The sequence below is a fragment of the Pristiophorus japonicus genome, chromosome 2 (assembly GCF_044704955.1).
Source record: "Pristiophorus japonicus isolate sPriJap1 chromosome 2, sPriJap1.hap1, whole genome shotgun sequence".
Taxonomy (NCBI): Eukaryota; Metazoa; Chordata; class Chondrichthyes; family Pristiophoridae; genus Pristiophorus; species Pristiophorus japonicus.
In genome coordinates, this window is record NC_091978.1 from 194,288,726 (window position 1) to 194,303,243 (window position 14,518).

At 42.5% G+C, this 14,518-nt stretch overlaps 1 long non-coding RNA gene across 1 annotated transcript in view; it reads right to left on the reverse strand.

The window, feature by feature from the left end:
* Window positions 1-203: 203 nt before the first annotated feature.
* Window positions 204-14,518, reverse strand: part of LOC139232902 (uncharacterized) — a 32,032-nt gene continuing 17,717 nt past the window's right edge. Inside the window, exon 2 of the long non-coding RNA XR_011588097.1 lies at window positions 204-618. This is a non-coding gene — a long non-coding RNA (uncharacterized lncRNA). The remainder of the gene's footprint in view (window positions 619-14,518) is intronic.

Genomic DNA, 14,518 nt, shown 5'->3' on the forward strand with positions numbered 1-14,518 from the left:
TCAGCTAACACGACGCAGGCTGGAAATCAAACTTGGGACTTTCGTGCTGTATGGTTCATTACCGCATCATTAAAGTGTCCCGGAAGCTCATTTCTCTGAAATATATATTTACACTGTTACGAAAAATTACTAGTTAATTTCCAATTATGTATTTTGAGGAACTGTCATGTTTAATGGACGATAAGAGAAGTACCTAGGCCAAGTGAAACAAGTAAGCACAGTTTAATAAGGACAAGTACATCATACCTAATTGAAGCTGTGAAACAAATTTTGTTTCGACCCATAGCAGGGCATGTCAGGGCAATTTGAAAGAACAGATTGTCGCAACTAGAACATCAAATGACATTTATAAAATGTATACTTTTTTCAAACCACTAAACACAGAAAATAATAATGTTAGTTGTAATTTTTCTTCAAGCTGCATGATGGTGAAATAACAAGGTAAATATCATAATTTTACTTCAGGGCTTGAATGGAAAATGTTGCTCTTTCATATGCCTTCAGACTGCATACAACCAATCTCCTGTAGCAAACATTAGCTTCATTTCACTGGTTTCACCAATGGCAGCATTAAGCAGGTCATAAAATGTCCGAAAGCTTTATTAGCTGTACACCATACTAGAACAGAGAACAAAGCAGTCATTAAAAAAAAATCTTAAAACAGTGCATGGTTTAATTTAATTACAATTTCTAGTTTATTCTCATTAACTGGGAGCTGTACAGATTTGTACATTTTAACATGAAAATGGTTAGAGGTAGTGAATGCAAAGCTTGCAGTCCGTAAAAATGAGGCCTTTAAGAAGCCTGCTCTTGTTGAAATGAATGAAGTGACATGGCAAAAAGTGAATCTGCAGCAATTATCTAGCATTTGACAATCTTATGAGACTTGTTAGAGCCCGATAAGCATGAAAAGGAATATTTTAGTATTGAAATTCTCAAAATGATAATGGATGATATTTCATTTGCAATGATCTTCCTCGTGTGTTTGATGAAGGGGTGAAAATCTTGTAGCTGCTTTTATTTTTAACAAAAGAACCCTGCTATTCCAGACAGAAGGAAAAGTGAAAATCCTTATTGCTGAAACAGAGTTAACTTGATTATGTTATCAGTTAGAAAAATAGCATTCAAATCACTTATGTCTGCACTTACCTGCCTAAGGTGCATGAAACACAAAAGGATAGTATGCAGGTACAGCAAGTGATCAGGAAGGCCAATGGAATCTTGGCCTTTATTGCAAAGGGGATGGAGTATAAAAGCAGGGAAGTCTTGCTACAGTTATACAGGTTATTGGTGAAGCCACATCTGGAATATTGCGTGCAGTTTTGGTTTCCATATTTACGAAAGGATATATTTGCTTTGGAGGCAGTTCAGAGAAGGTTCACTAGGTTGATTCCGGAAATGAGGGGATTGACTTATGAGGAAAGGTTGAGTAGGTTGGGCCTCTACTCATTGAAATTCAGAAGAATGAGAGGTGATCTTATCAAAATGCATAAGATTATGAGGGGGCTTAACAAGGTGGATGCAGAGAGGACGTTTCCACTGATAGGGGGAGACTAGAATTGGAGAGCATAGTCTTAGACTAAGGGGCCGCCCATTTATAACTGAGATGAGGAGACATTTCTTCTCTCAGAGGGTTGTGAATCTGTGGAATTCGCTGCCTCAGAGAGCTATGGAAGCTGGGACATTGAATAAATTTAAGACAGAAATAAACAGTTTCTTAAACGATAAGGGAATAAGGGGTTATGGGGAGCGGGCAGGGTAGTGGATCTCAGTCCATGATCAGATCAGCCATGATCGTATTAAATGGCAGAGCAGGTTCGAGGGGCCATATGGCCGACTCCTGCTCCTATTTCTTACGTTCTTATGTTTATCAGTCATTTAAGTTATGATGTGTATACTCTTAATAAGAGTTATTTTATATTGTTTCTGGTTTTATCCTAATTTACCATTTATTTGCCTTGTGTTTCTTTGCTAAAACCCTCCACTCTTTATACAGTTTCATACTGTGAGGCCAGAACAGTCCAGGACAGAAACCTTTATATTCAACTGCCAGCTGGAGCACAATTTTCATCTTGATGCTTATACAAAGATGAACCTATTGTGGTCTCAGCACTGAAGTAATTGAAGTGCTGCTTCCTACAGAGTCAGTACCATAAGTCTGTTTGACACTCTCTCACACCGGTACACTTTTAACGACACCAACAACTTGGCACCCCATGCGTGCAAACAACGCACCACCACACCTACGCCGTGAATATGCAGAATACAACCGCGACACCAGCAAAGACATGCCAATCCAGGTTGGCTTGAACAACCTACCACCAACCCGTCTCAAATCGAGAAGGCCATTTTGGACCGTCGTCGAAACCCTTCAGTCATCTTCCCTCAGCCTTGATGACCAATGGTGAAATGCTGAACTGCGATATACAGAATGGATTCCTTAAAGAGGACCCCACAATACAACCTGAATGATCAAACCATCCTCACAAACAGTGGACAACCATCAACCGCCTCAGAACTGGTCATGTTAGATGCTCCCGGAAGATTAAAGCATCCCCATCATGTGCCTATGCAGCTCCAAATCAGAGCCTGGAGCACATTATTGAGCACTTCCCTCAGAACAAATTCGCAGGCAGCCTACAAGATATCCAGGCTGTTACACTGGATAGCTTTGGCCTGGATATCTGACTTACATAGAAACGTAGGCCATTCGGCCCTTCGGGCTTGCACCACCATTCAATATAATCATGGCGGATCATGCAACTTCAGTACCCCACTCCTGCCTTCACATCATACCTCTTGATCCCTTTAGCCGTAAGGGCCACATCTATCTCCCTTTTGAATACATCCAACGAACTGCACTCAACAACTTTCTGCAGTAGAGAATTCCATAGATTCACAATTCTCTGGGTGAAAAAGTTTCTCCTCATCTCGGTCCTATATGGCTTACCCCTTATCCTGCACTGTGACCCCCTGGTTCTGGACTTCCCCAACATCGGGAACATTCTTCCTGCATCTAACCTGTCTAATCCCATCAGAATTTTATATGTTTCTATGCGATCCACTCTCAGTCTTCTAAATTCCAGTGAATATAAGCCTAGTCGATCCAGTCTTTCTTCATATGTCAGTCCTGCCATCCCGGGAATCAGTCTGGTGAACCTTCGCTGCACTCCCTCAATCGCAAGAATATCCTTCCTCAGATTAGGAGAGCAAAACATCACACAATACTCAAGGTGTGGTCTCACCAAGGCCCTGTACAACTACAGCAAGACCTCCCTGCTCCTCTACTCAAATCCTCTCGCTATGAAGGCCAACATGTCTTTTGCTTTCTTTACTGCCTGCTGTACCTGCATGCCTATTTTCAATGTCTGATGTACCATAACACCTAGGTCTCGTTCCACCTCCCCTTTTACTAATCTGTCACCATTCAGATAATAATCTGCCTTCCTGTTTTTGCCACCAAAGTGGATAACCTCACATTTATCCACATTATACTGCATCTGCCATGCATTTCCCCACTCACCTAACCTGTCCAAGTCACCCTGCAGCTTCTTAGCACCCTCCTCACAGCTCACACTGCCACCCAGCTTAGTGTCATCTGCAAACTTATATTACATTTAATTCCTTCATCTAAATCATTAATATATATTGTAAATAGCTGGGGTCCCAGCACTGAACCTTGCGGTACCCCACTAGTCACTGCCTGCCATTCTGAAAAAGACTCGTTTATTCCCATTCTTTGATTCACAGAAACATAGAAACATAGAAAATAGGTGCAGGAGTAGGCCATTCTGCCCTTCGAGCCTGCACCACCATTCAATAAGATCATGGCTGATCATTCCCTCAGTACCCCTTTCCTGCTTTCTCTCCATACCCCTTGATCCCCTTAGCCATAAGGGCCATATCTAACTCCCTCTTGCATATATCCAATGAACTGGCATCAACAACAAGTGAAATCAATCTGGCCATGGTGAGGCCATCCCTGGCATTCTGGGCAGAATTGTGCTCAGGTGCTGATGCCCTATGTCCTGTGCAGCATGAGTTGATTGCAGAGAAGGTTGGTGTTGTCGTTGGTGATGCTGGTGTTCCTGGTGATGTTGGTGTTGGGGCTGATCGTGGTGGGATTCTGAAGACCAAGGTGAGATTTTTTCAAGGGCATCGATGCTGATGGAATAGATGGCAGCTGAAGTTGAGATGACAGAAGCGATCTGTCAATGGTAAGAGAGGTTACTTCAAGGAGGTGACATTGGATAGAGAGTTCACTGCAAACACTTCAAACCTCTATAAAGCTGAAAAGTATATTCTAAATCCTGAAGGCTCCAGCTTGGAAATTGAACAGCTGTGAAATGGTAGCTATTATACCACTTCTGCAGCTGTTAACTAGTCAAACCAATCCAGAGTTATTGAGAACCTGACACACTTACCTGATGTGATACCCAAGAGACATGAACCTCTTGAAAAATTTGGAAAAATCCTTTGGACCTGATAAAATGCTGCTTAAATAGCTTTAAGCTACTTGTTAGCTATCACTATTGCTTGACATGCTGCTTAATGCTGGATCTGCAAACCACAGCCTGAGCTGGCACTTGGGAAATTCACAAGAAGGCGGGTTCAGAGCAGATCTTTTCAAAGAGGAATACTTTCTGTGCATCAAGTGTTGTGCAGGCACTGGGTACCGTGCCAAGTAGTATGATCCAAATGGAAGCTCAAGTCGCAGGGTTTAGTATCCTCATTTATGCATCTTTGCTTGATGGTTTTACAATAGTGCGGGTCACCTTGTGACAGTTCCAGGGATATCTAAAGCAAAGCCCCCACCCCACCCTGTAAAAACCCCAAGGGTAGTCAGCGTTTCTTCCCTGGATGATCATCTGCTGTCATAGTGGCCCAGGGTTCCAGAGTGGAAAGCATTATTGCTGTTGGCTTCAAGAAACTCGCGAATTGTTAAAACAGAACTCTTAGAGGGCTTTGCTGAACTCACTGGTGCCATTAGGTGTGCTAGCATGCAAATCAGTGGCCATGGTGCCCAGTAATATCTACAAAGATGGAGCAAGCATCGATAATGCTGCTGTTTCTAAAAAGAGCAATATATTCAGACCCTCCAGCTAGCCTCTTCTAACGATGGCAGTAACGGCTTAGAAATTGTACAAAGAATCTTCTTAATGGGCTCTTTAAATGAACATTCACATACGGCTCAGTCTCTGGCAGTGTAGACTCCCATTTTATGTGAGCGGGTAAGGCAAACATGCAGAAATGCCAGAAAATAGTGCCAATGACATCATGGTGTCACTTTGGCCTTACTTACAAGTACCAGCCCACAAACTGAGAGGTGTTTCTTGGGGCCATAGGAATTGCAATTGTGAAATCTGACAGAGCAAGTAAAGGCAGAGATCCAGTGTAACAGATCTCCATCCCTATTTGTTGCTTGGTCATGCCTGAAAATGAGGTATTGCCAAGCTGAAAAAATCTACTTCAGTTTCATCATATCTCTTGCACCTCTATAAGGGAATGAATTTACTCTGTACATTAGAGCTGGTGCGTACACTAATTGTTAAGGAGTGCAAAGCTTGAAAATCAGGCACAGAAGATGAGGCTCCCTTCCAGCAGCCCAAAGTGAGAACATGAGTAAAGTTGTACTGACCTGCCAGTGTGCTAAAAAATGTGTAAAAATTAATTCTCCTTTAATGTACACTAAAAACAAATGAAACTCTAAAGATTACCAATCTTGTGAAAACTGCTTCCAAATAAGGGTAAGATTTTGCGCTTGGGCCGATGCTTACTGGCAGCAGCGTTCACCTATGACCCCTTAGAGACAGCAATCGGAGCTTTAAGTGAAAGTACATTGTGCTCACTCACTACATCATCCAGTAACCAAAAATTAAATGTCGATTTTTTTAGAAAAACATATTTTACAATTTTTTCCAGCTAGTAAATCTGGAGCAAGAACAGTAACCTTGCTTACAGAGTCAACTATCACTTTGAGCATTCCTATAAATACTTAGCAACATTCCAATTTGCTATATAGAGTAAAACACACTTGCAGTGACACTTCATTAATTAAACCAATGCTGATGTCCCAAGTCATTTACTACAGAATGAGGATCCTGTTATAGTACAATTACAATGACACCTTATTCATTTTAACCCCAGAAATCATTTCTAGTGAATTTGCATACAGAGAAACCCATTGATAGTGGAAACAGTGTCAATGTCTCAATTCACTTGCTGCATAACTAGATGAAATGAAACTTGTCTTATAGTAAAATTATGGTTGCGCCTTGTTATTTCAACTGACCTCATTTATAGACAAAAATCTCAGGTTATTAAAACTGCAGAATTAATGAGGCATAACCAGATTGTTTCCATTTCACCACTCATTTCCTACAACTTTGTCCAGTCAGTGGAAGCTTAATTTTGCACAGGTCATTAAGTGCCAGCTGATATTCTGCTGAACATTGGCTGGATTATCCAAGTAAAATTACATTCAGTAAGTGGATTGTTGCTGCTGCCAGCATCTGAGGCTGAGGCTGTCAGATTATAGAAATGAAAGTCAGTTATGTATATTTTTTTCTGACAAATTTACATTGTACATCTTAGCAGAAGGATAAAGAGGGTTTGAATAACACTGTACAATTCTGCTGCCTATTTACAGTGAATGTTTAACACTAACCCCTTGTTTGGCCAATAAGGTGCAGAAATGAACCTCATAAATTAATGGGAATTATTATTTCCAATCATAAAGCATTTAATTTTGGTCTGTGTGCTAATTAATTTTCTTAATTACAGTCGTTAAAAAACTTATCTGTTGAGTTTAGCTACAGGAGACAATCTTTGGATTGCATTCTTTATCGGTGCTTTGTGTAAAGTATACAGTCATTTCAGGTTTGGCTTACAACCTGAACAACTATTGAATGAAGCACTTTTTTTGGATTAGAGTTTTTGAATCAATGTCAAGAATCCAATAATTTCAAAGCTGAGTTGACACTTAATTGTAACTGAACTCGAACTTGCTGCTTTCTCTGTTTTATCAAACTGTCAGTCAGTGATGTCCAATCACCCATCTCCTGACGTGATAAAATTCCTTGCTGCAAACAAGAGTTCATAAAAGTCATCAAATACATCCAGAATCATTTCACTTCAGATTTGCTCACAAAAGATTGCTTTAACACTTTTCACAGTGACTAAAAACTCTCATGGAGATTACATGGTTTTTGAGCGGGATTGGGACTGGGTGTGTATATATTGTGATGCACAAGACATTGCAGTTGTGTGAGACAAACCAGTTAAACCAGAGGGTATTGTTCTGTCCGTCATTGTTCAAATGGTTGTATGCTCATATACAAAATTAAGGCCAAATTAAACCTGTGTGCACAAATTACAAAGCAAATCATTAATGACAACAACAGAAAATGTTGAATTCACATACTGCAATTTACTATTTCAAAGAAAGACTTGGATTTATATCGTGCCTTTCACGACCTCGGGACGTCACAAAGCGCTTTCCAGCCAATGAAGTACTTTTGGAATCTCGTCACTGTTGTACAGGTATTGTAGGGAATGCATTTCAGAACTGAAGTCGCAATAAATACAGATATAGAAATTAAATTCTATGCATATTTTGTATTCATTCTGATTAGAAAAGGAGTTGCTTTAGCCTTTGCTGTATCTCAAGTGCAGGATAAGATCTGACCCCTTTCTTATCACATTCAAATGGAGTGTTTGGCACAGCTGGATATAAACAAAAGCAATTTATTGAGATGCAAGAACAGCAGGTTAACTCTCATTACAAGCTAGGTTACAAGCCAAGCTGCAAATTAGTCTGATATACTGTGCTGAACAATTCCCCAAATCAGGCCTGTTTCACCATACACCATTGTATGTACAGTTAAGCAAGGCAATGTGAATCAAATGAAGACTTTTATTTCCTATGTAGTACATGCCAAGCTAAAGGTACTTGTCTGTAAGGGAAGTTACTCATTGTACCTCGCGTCTCACATTTCGGCTTGAGCTATATCTTGGGCCTTCAATAATCACATTATCTTAGAACCTGCTAAAAGATAAAGAGAACGAGAGAAGCCAGTAGGGAAACTACATTGTTTCCTCTTTAGGTGAGTGCCTGCGTTACCAAGGAGAGTAATATCGCTTCATTTGTTTTGCAGCATAAAGCATTGTTAGTAAAGTCAGAGCTGGTGTTAGTGCAATGTAAAATAATGTAATGTAAATGTAATATAACTCCCCCACTGCCCGTGCCTTACCTGACAACGAGAGGGATTCTTTTGTTTTTATTCAATTATAGGCTGTGGGCGTCGCTGACAGGGCCAGCATTCATCCTTCAGAAGGTGATGATGAGCTGCCTTCTTGAACCCCTGCCGTCCTTGTGGTCCTTTTATAGTTTCTTGTAGCAGTTTAATACAATTGAGTGGCTTGCTCGGCCATTTCAACTGTGGCTCTGAAGTCACATATATAAGAGGGCATTTGAGGGGAAATCTTTTCACCTGGAGTATGGAACTCACTGCCTGAAAGGTTGGTAGAGGCAGAAACCCTCACCACATTTAAACAGTACTTGGATATGCACTTGAAGTGCCGTAACCTACAGGGCTACGGACCAAGAGTTGGAAAGTGGGATTAGCCTGGATAGCACTTTGCTGGCGCGGACACGATGGGCCGAATGGCCTCCTTCCGAGCTGTAAATTTCTATGATTTCTATGAAAGTAATGTAAAGGGTCTGAGATATTTATTCAGTGTTTTTTGTGTGGGGAGAGGGGAGAGAGAACTGTTTCCTCTCTTTTTCCTTGAAATATTTTTGGAACATTTTGCCTGTTTCTTTAAATTCTATTCTACCAGCAACATTTTTAGCTTTATTAATGAACATAATGACCTCCAAAGAGTTTATTGTCTATTCACATACTGATACATGGCTGACAGAAATTACATCACAAAAAATAATTTTCAGCATCAAAGTTTTCACAGACCATTTATTCGTTTGGATTCCATACTACACCATATGCAAATTGAGAAATATTAAAATACAACCAACTCCACATAAAGGTTAAAGGGCTTTCCAAACAGTAAAAGATAAGACAATAAGAATTAGGAGCACAACTAAGCCATACGGCCCTTCAGCACTGCTCTGCCATTCAATATCATGGCTAACATAAGAACATAAGAACATAAGAATTAGGAACAGGAGTAGGCCATCTAGCCCCTCGAGCCTGCTCCGCCATTCAAAAAGATCATGGCTGATTTGGCCGTGACTCAGCTCCACTTACCTGCCCGCTCCCCATAACCCTTAATTCCCTTATTGGTTAAAAATCTATCTATTTGTGATTTGAATACATTCAATGAGCTAGCCTCAACTGCTACCTTGGGCAGAGAATTCCACAGATTCACAACCCTCTGGGAGAAGAAATTCCTTCTCAACTCGATTTTAAATTGGCTCCCCCGTATTTTGAGGCTGTGCGCCCTAGTTCTAGTCTCCCCGACCTATCGAAACAACCTCTCTGGCTCGATCTTGTCTATCCCTTTCATTATTTTAAATGTTTCTATAAGATCACCCCTCGTCCTTCTGAACTCCAACGAGTAAAGACCCAATCTACTCAATCTATCATCATAAGTTAACCCCCTCATCTCCGGAATCGTCTCTGTACCCCCTCCAAGGCTAGTATATCCTTCCTTAAGTAAGGTGACCAAAACTGCATGCAGTACTCCAGGTGCGGCCTCACCAATACCCTGTACAGTTGCAGCAGGACCTCCCTGCTTTTGTACTCCATCCCTCTCGCAATGAAGGCCAACATTCCATTCGCCTTCTTGATTACCTGCTGCACCTGCAAACTAACTTTTTGGGATTCATGCACAAGGACCCCCAGGTCCCTCTGCACCTCAGCATGTTGTAATTTCTCCCCATTCAAATAATATTCCCTTTTACTGCTTTTTTTCCCCAAGGTGGATGACCTCACACTTTCCGACATTGTATTCCATCTGCCAAACCTTAGCCCATTCGCTTAACCTATCTGAATCTCTTTGCAGCCTCTGTGTCCTCTACACAACCCGCTTTATCACTAATCTTTGTGTCATCTGCAAATTTTGTTACACTACACTCTGTCCCCTCTTCCAGGTCATCTATGTATATTGTAAACAGTTGTGGTCCCAGCACCGATCCCTGTGGCACACCACTGAATACCGATTTCCAACCCGAAAAGGACCCATTTATCCCAACTCTCTGCTTTCTGTTAGCCAGCCAATTCTCGATCCATGCTAATACATTTCCTCTGACTCCACGTACCTTTATCTTCTGCAGTAGCCTTTTGTGTGGCACCTTATCGAATGCCTTTTGCAAATCTAAATACACCACATCCATCGGTACACCTCTATCCGCCATGCTCGTTATATCCTCAAAGGATTCCAGTAAATTAGTTAAACATGATTTCCCTTTCATGAATCCATGTTGCGTCTGCTTGATTGCACCGTTCCTATCTAGATATCCCGCTATTTCTTCCTTAATGATAGCGTCAAGCATTTTCCCCACTATAGATGTTAAACAGAGGCGTTACATTAGCTGCTTTCCAATCCGCTGGTACCTCCCCAGAGTCCAGAGAATTTTGGTAGATTATAACGAATACATCGGCTATAACTTCCGCCATCTCTTTTAATACCCTGGGATGCATTTCATCAGGGCCAGGGGACTTGTCTACCTTGAGTCCCATTAGCCTGTCCAGCACTACCTCCCTAGTGACAGTGATTGTCTCAAGGTCCTCCCTTCCCACATTCCTGTGACCAGCAATTTTTGGCATGGTTTTTGTGTCTTCCACTGTGAAGACCGAAGCAAAATAATTGTTTAAGGTCTCAGCCATTTCCACATTTCCCATTATTAAATCCCCTTTCTCATCTTCTAAGAGACCAACATTTACTTTAGTCACTCTCTTCCGTATTATATATCGGGAAAAGCTTTTACTATCTGTATTATTGAAATTCAACTCCACTTTCCCACCTGATCCCCACATCCTTGATTCCTGAGAGACCAAAATTCTATCTATCTCAGCCTTGAATTTACTCAACGACTGAGCATCCACAGCTCTTTCAGGTAGAGAATTCCAAAGATTCGCAACTGTGAGTGAAAAAAATTTACCCTCATCTCAATCTTAAATGTCCGACCCCTTATCCAGAGACTATGCCCCCGAGTTCTACACTCTCAGCAATGAGAGATGAAACAACCTCTCAGCATCTACCCTGTCAATCACTCTCAGAACCTTATATGTTTCAACGAGATCATCTCTTATTCTTCTAAACTTCAGAGAGTAGAGGCCCGGTCTACTCAACCTCTCCTCCTAGTCCAACCTTCTCATCCCAGGGATCAATCCAGTGAACCTTTGTTGCACCGCCTCTAAGGCATGTATGTCTTTTCTCAGATATGGAGATCAAAACTTTGCATAGTACTTGAGGTGTGGTCTCAGGAACGCCCTGTGCAATTGTAATAAGACTTCCTTAGTCTTGTACTCCAACCCCTTTGCAATAAAAGCCAACAGGCCATTTTCCCTCCTAATTGTTTGGTATACCCGCATGCTAACTTTCTGTGTTTCCTGTACGAGGACAGTTAAATCTCTCTGATCACCAACAGTTAATAGATGCTCAACATTTAAAAAATATTTTGTTTGTCTATTCTTCCTACCAAAGTGAATAACCTCACATTTGCCCACATTATACTCCATCTGCCACCTTATTGCCCACTCACTTAACCTGTCTATATCCTTTTGATCAGGTCAGGTCAGGTGGGCAGAACAGTGGCAAATGGAATTCAATCCGGAGAAGTGTGAGGTAATGCATTTGGGGAGGGCTAACAAGACAAGGGAATGCACAATAAATGGTAGGACACTGAGATGTGTAGAGGAACAAAGGGATCTTAGAGTGCATGCCCCAGCTCCCTGAAGGTAGCAAGACAGGTAGGTAAGGTGGTGAAGAAGGCATACAGAATACTTGCCTTTATTAGCCAAGGAATAGAATACAAGAGCAGGGAGCTTATGCTTGAATTGTACTAAACACTAGTTAGGCCTTAGCTAGAGTACTGCGTGCAGTTCTGGTCACCACATTACAGGAAAGGCATGATTGTACTGGAGATGGTACACAGGAGATTTACGAGGATGCTGCCTGGACTGGAGAATTTTAGCTATGAGGAAAGATTGGATAGGCTGGATTTGTTTTCTTTGGAACAGAGGAGGCTGAGTGGAGACCTTATTGAGGTGTATAAAATTATGAGGGGCCTAGATCGAATGTGCAGAAAGGACCTATTTCCATTAGCAGTGGGGTCAACAACCAGGGGGCATAGATTTAAAGTAATTGTTCGGAGGTTTAGAGGGGATTTAAGGGGAAATCTTTTCACCCAGAGGGTGGTGGTGGTATCGAACTCACTGCCTGAAAAGGTGGTAGAGGCGGAAACCCTCATCACTTCTAAAAAGTACTTGAATATGCACTTGAAGTGCCGTAACCCACAAGGCTATGGACCAAGAGCTGAAAAGTGGGATGAGGCTGGATATCTCTTTGTCAGCTGGCGCGGACTTGATGGGCCGAAATGGCCTCCTTCCGTGCTGTAAATTTCTATGATTCTATGATTCTTTGCAGGCTCTTTGTGCCCCCTCACAGCTTACTTTCCCACCGAGCTTTGTATCATCATCAAACTCAGATGCATTGCACTTGGTCCCTTCATCTAAATCATTAGCATAGATTGTAAATAGCTAAGTCCCCAGAACTAATCCTTGCTGCACCCCCTAGTTACAGCCTGCCAACCGGAAAATGATCCCTTTATCCCTACTCTCTGTTTACCATCCATTAACCAATCCTCTATCTAATATGTCTCTACTTATCTGTAGAATAACTCCACGAGGTCCAGTGCTGTGCTTGAACTGCTGTGACCTTAATCTTTTTATTGTCTGCAGAAAGTTGCACTACGTGGTGACCAGCCTTTTATACAGCTCCTGCCTGGGCCTTCCACAGTTGCACCCTCTAGTGGTATCAGCATAGTATATACACAAAGTATACATATATGACAACATTCCCCCCCAAAGTCTTTGATGCGAGTTAGTTACAGGTTGAGGCGATCCGGAACTCTGCGCTCCCTGGTTGATCATCTGAGTGTCACTTCTAGCATGGGTGAGTTGGTTGGGCCACTGCTGCCTTGCAGCGCTGTTGGTCTGACTGTACTGTTGGAGATGGTGGGATCATCCTCGTGGTTGGCAGCTCGGTCTGTTGCTGATTGGCTGTGTGTAGGTGGCTTGCTGAAGGTAAGGTCCTCTTCCGGTAGTTCCTGGTTACATGTGAATCGCAATTTGGTCTGGTCCAAATGCTTTCTGCACGTTTGTCCGTTAAGCAGTTTGACAACAAACATTCTATTTCCCTCCTTGGCTAAAACAGTGCCAGCCACCCATTTGGGGCCATGGCTGTGATTCAGCACAAACACCGGGTCATTTACAGTGATGTCGCATGATACAGCCGTGCGATCATGGTATATATTTTGCCGATAACGCCTGGTTTCCAGTTGATCGTTGAGGTCAGGGTGGACTAAGGAGAGCCTGCTTTTGAGTGCACATTTCATTAGTAACTCCGCAGGGGGGACCCCGGTAAGTGAGTGGGGTCGTGTCCTGTAATTGATCAGCACCCAGGATAGGCGGGTTTGTAAGGAGTCTTCCGTGACATTTTCAAGCTCTGCTTTATAGTTTGGACTGCCCGCTCTGCTTGGCCTTTGGAGGCGGGCTTGAATGGGTCAGACCTGACATGCGGATCATGAATTCATTGAATTCCGAGCTGGTGAAACACGGATCATTGTCGCTGACCAGAATGTCGGGCAAGCCATGGATGGCGAACATGGCCCTGAGGCGTTCAATGGTGGCGTTGGACGTGCTGGATGCCATTATTACACATTCGATCCATTTAGAGTAGGCGTCCACTACAACGAAGCACATTTTTCCTAGAAAGGGGCTCGCATAATCTATGTGGATCCTGGACCATGGTTTTGAGGGCCAGGACCATAGACTAAATGGAGCCTCTCTGGGGACATTGTTCAATTGTGAGCAAGTGTTACATTGGCGCACGCACGACTCCAAATCCGGGTCACCAGACGAGGGACCTGGCAATAACCTTACTCATAACTATGCCTGGGTGGACACTGTGTCGGTTGCATATGAAGGTTGCCCTGCCTTTTTTTGGCAGGACGACGTGGTTGCCCCATAACAGGCAATCCGATTGGATGGACATTTCGTCTTTACGATGGTGAAACGGCTTTATCTCGTCTTGCATTTCTTTTGAGATCGCTGACCAGCCCCCATTGAGGACGCAACTTTTTACAAGAGATAATACAGGATCCTGGTTGATCCAGGTCCTGATCTGTGGGCTGTTACGGGTGACCCTTCGCTTTTGAAGCCATCTATGACCAGGCACAGGTCTGCGGGCTGCGCCATTTCCACCCTGGTGGTAGGCAACGGTAGCCGGCTGAGGGCATTGGCACAGTTCTCAGTGCCTGGCCTGTGGTGAATCG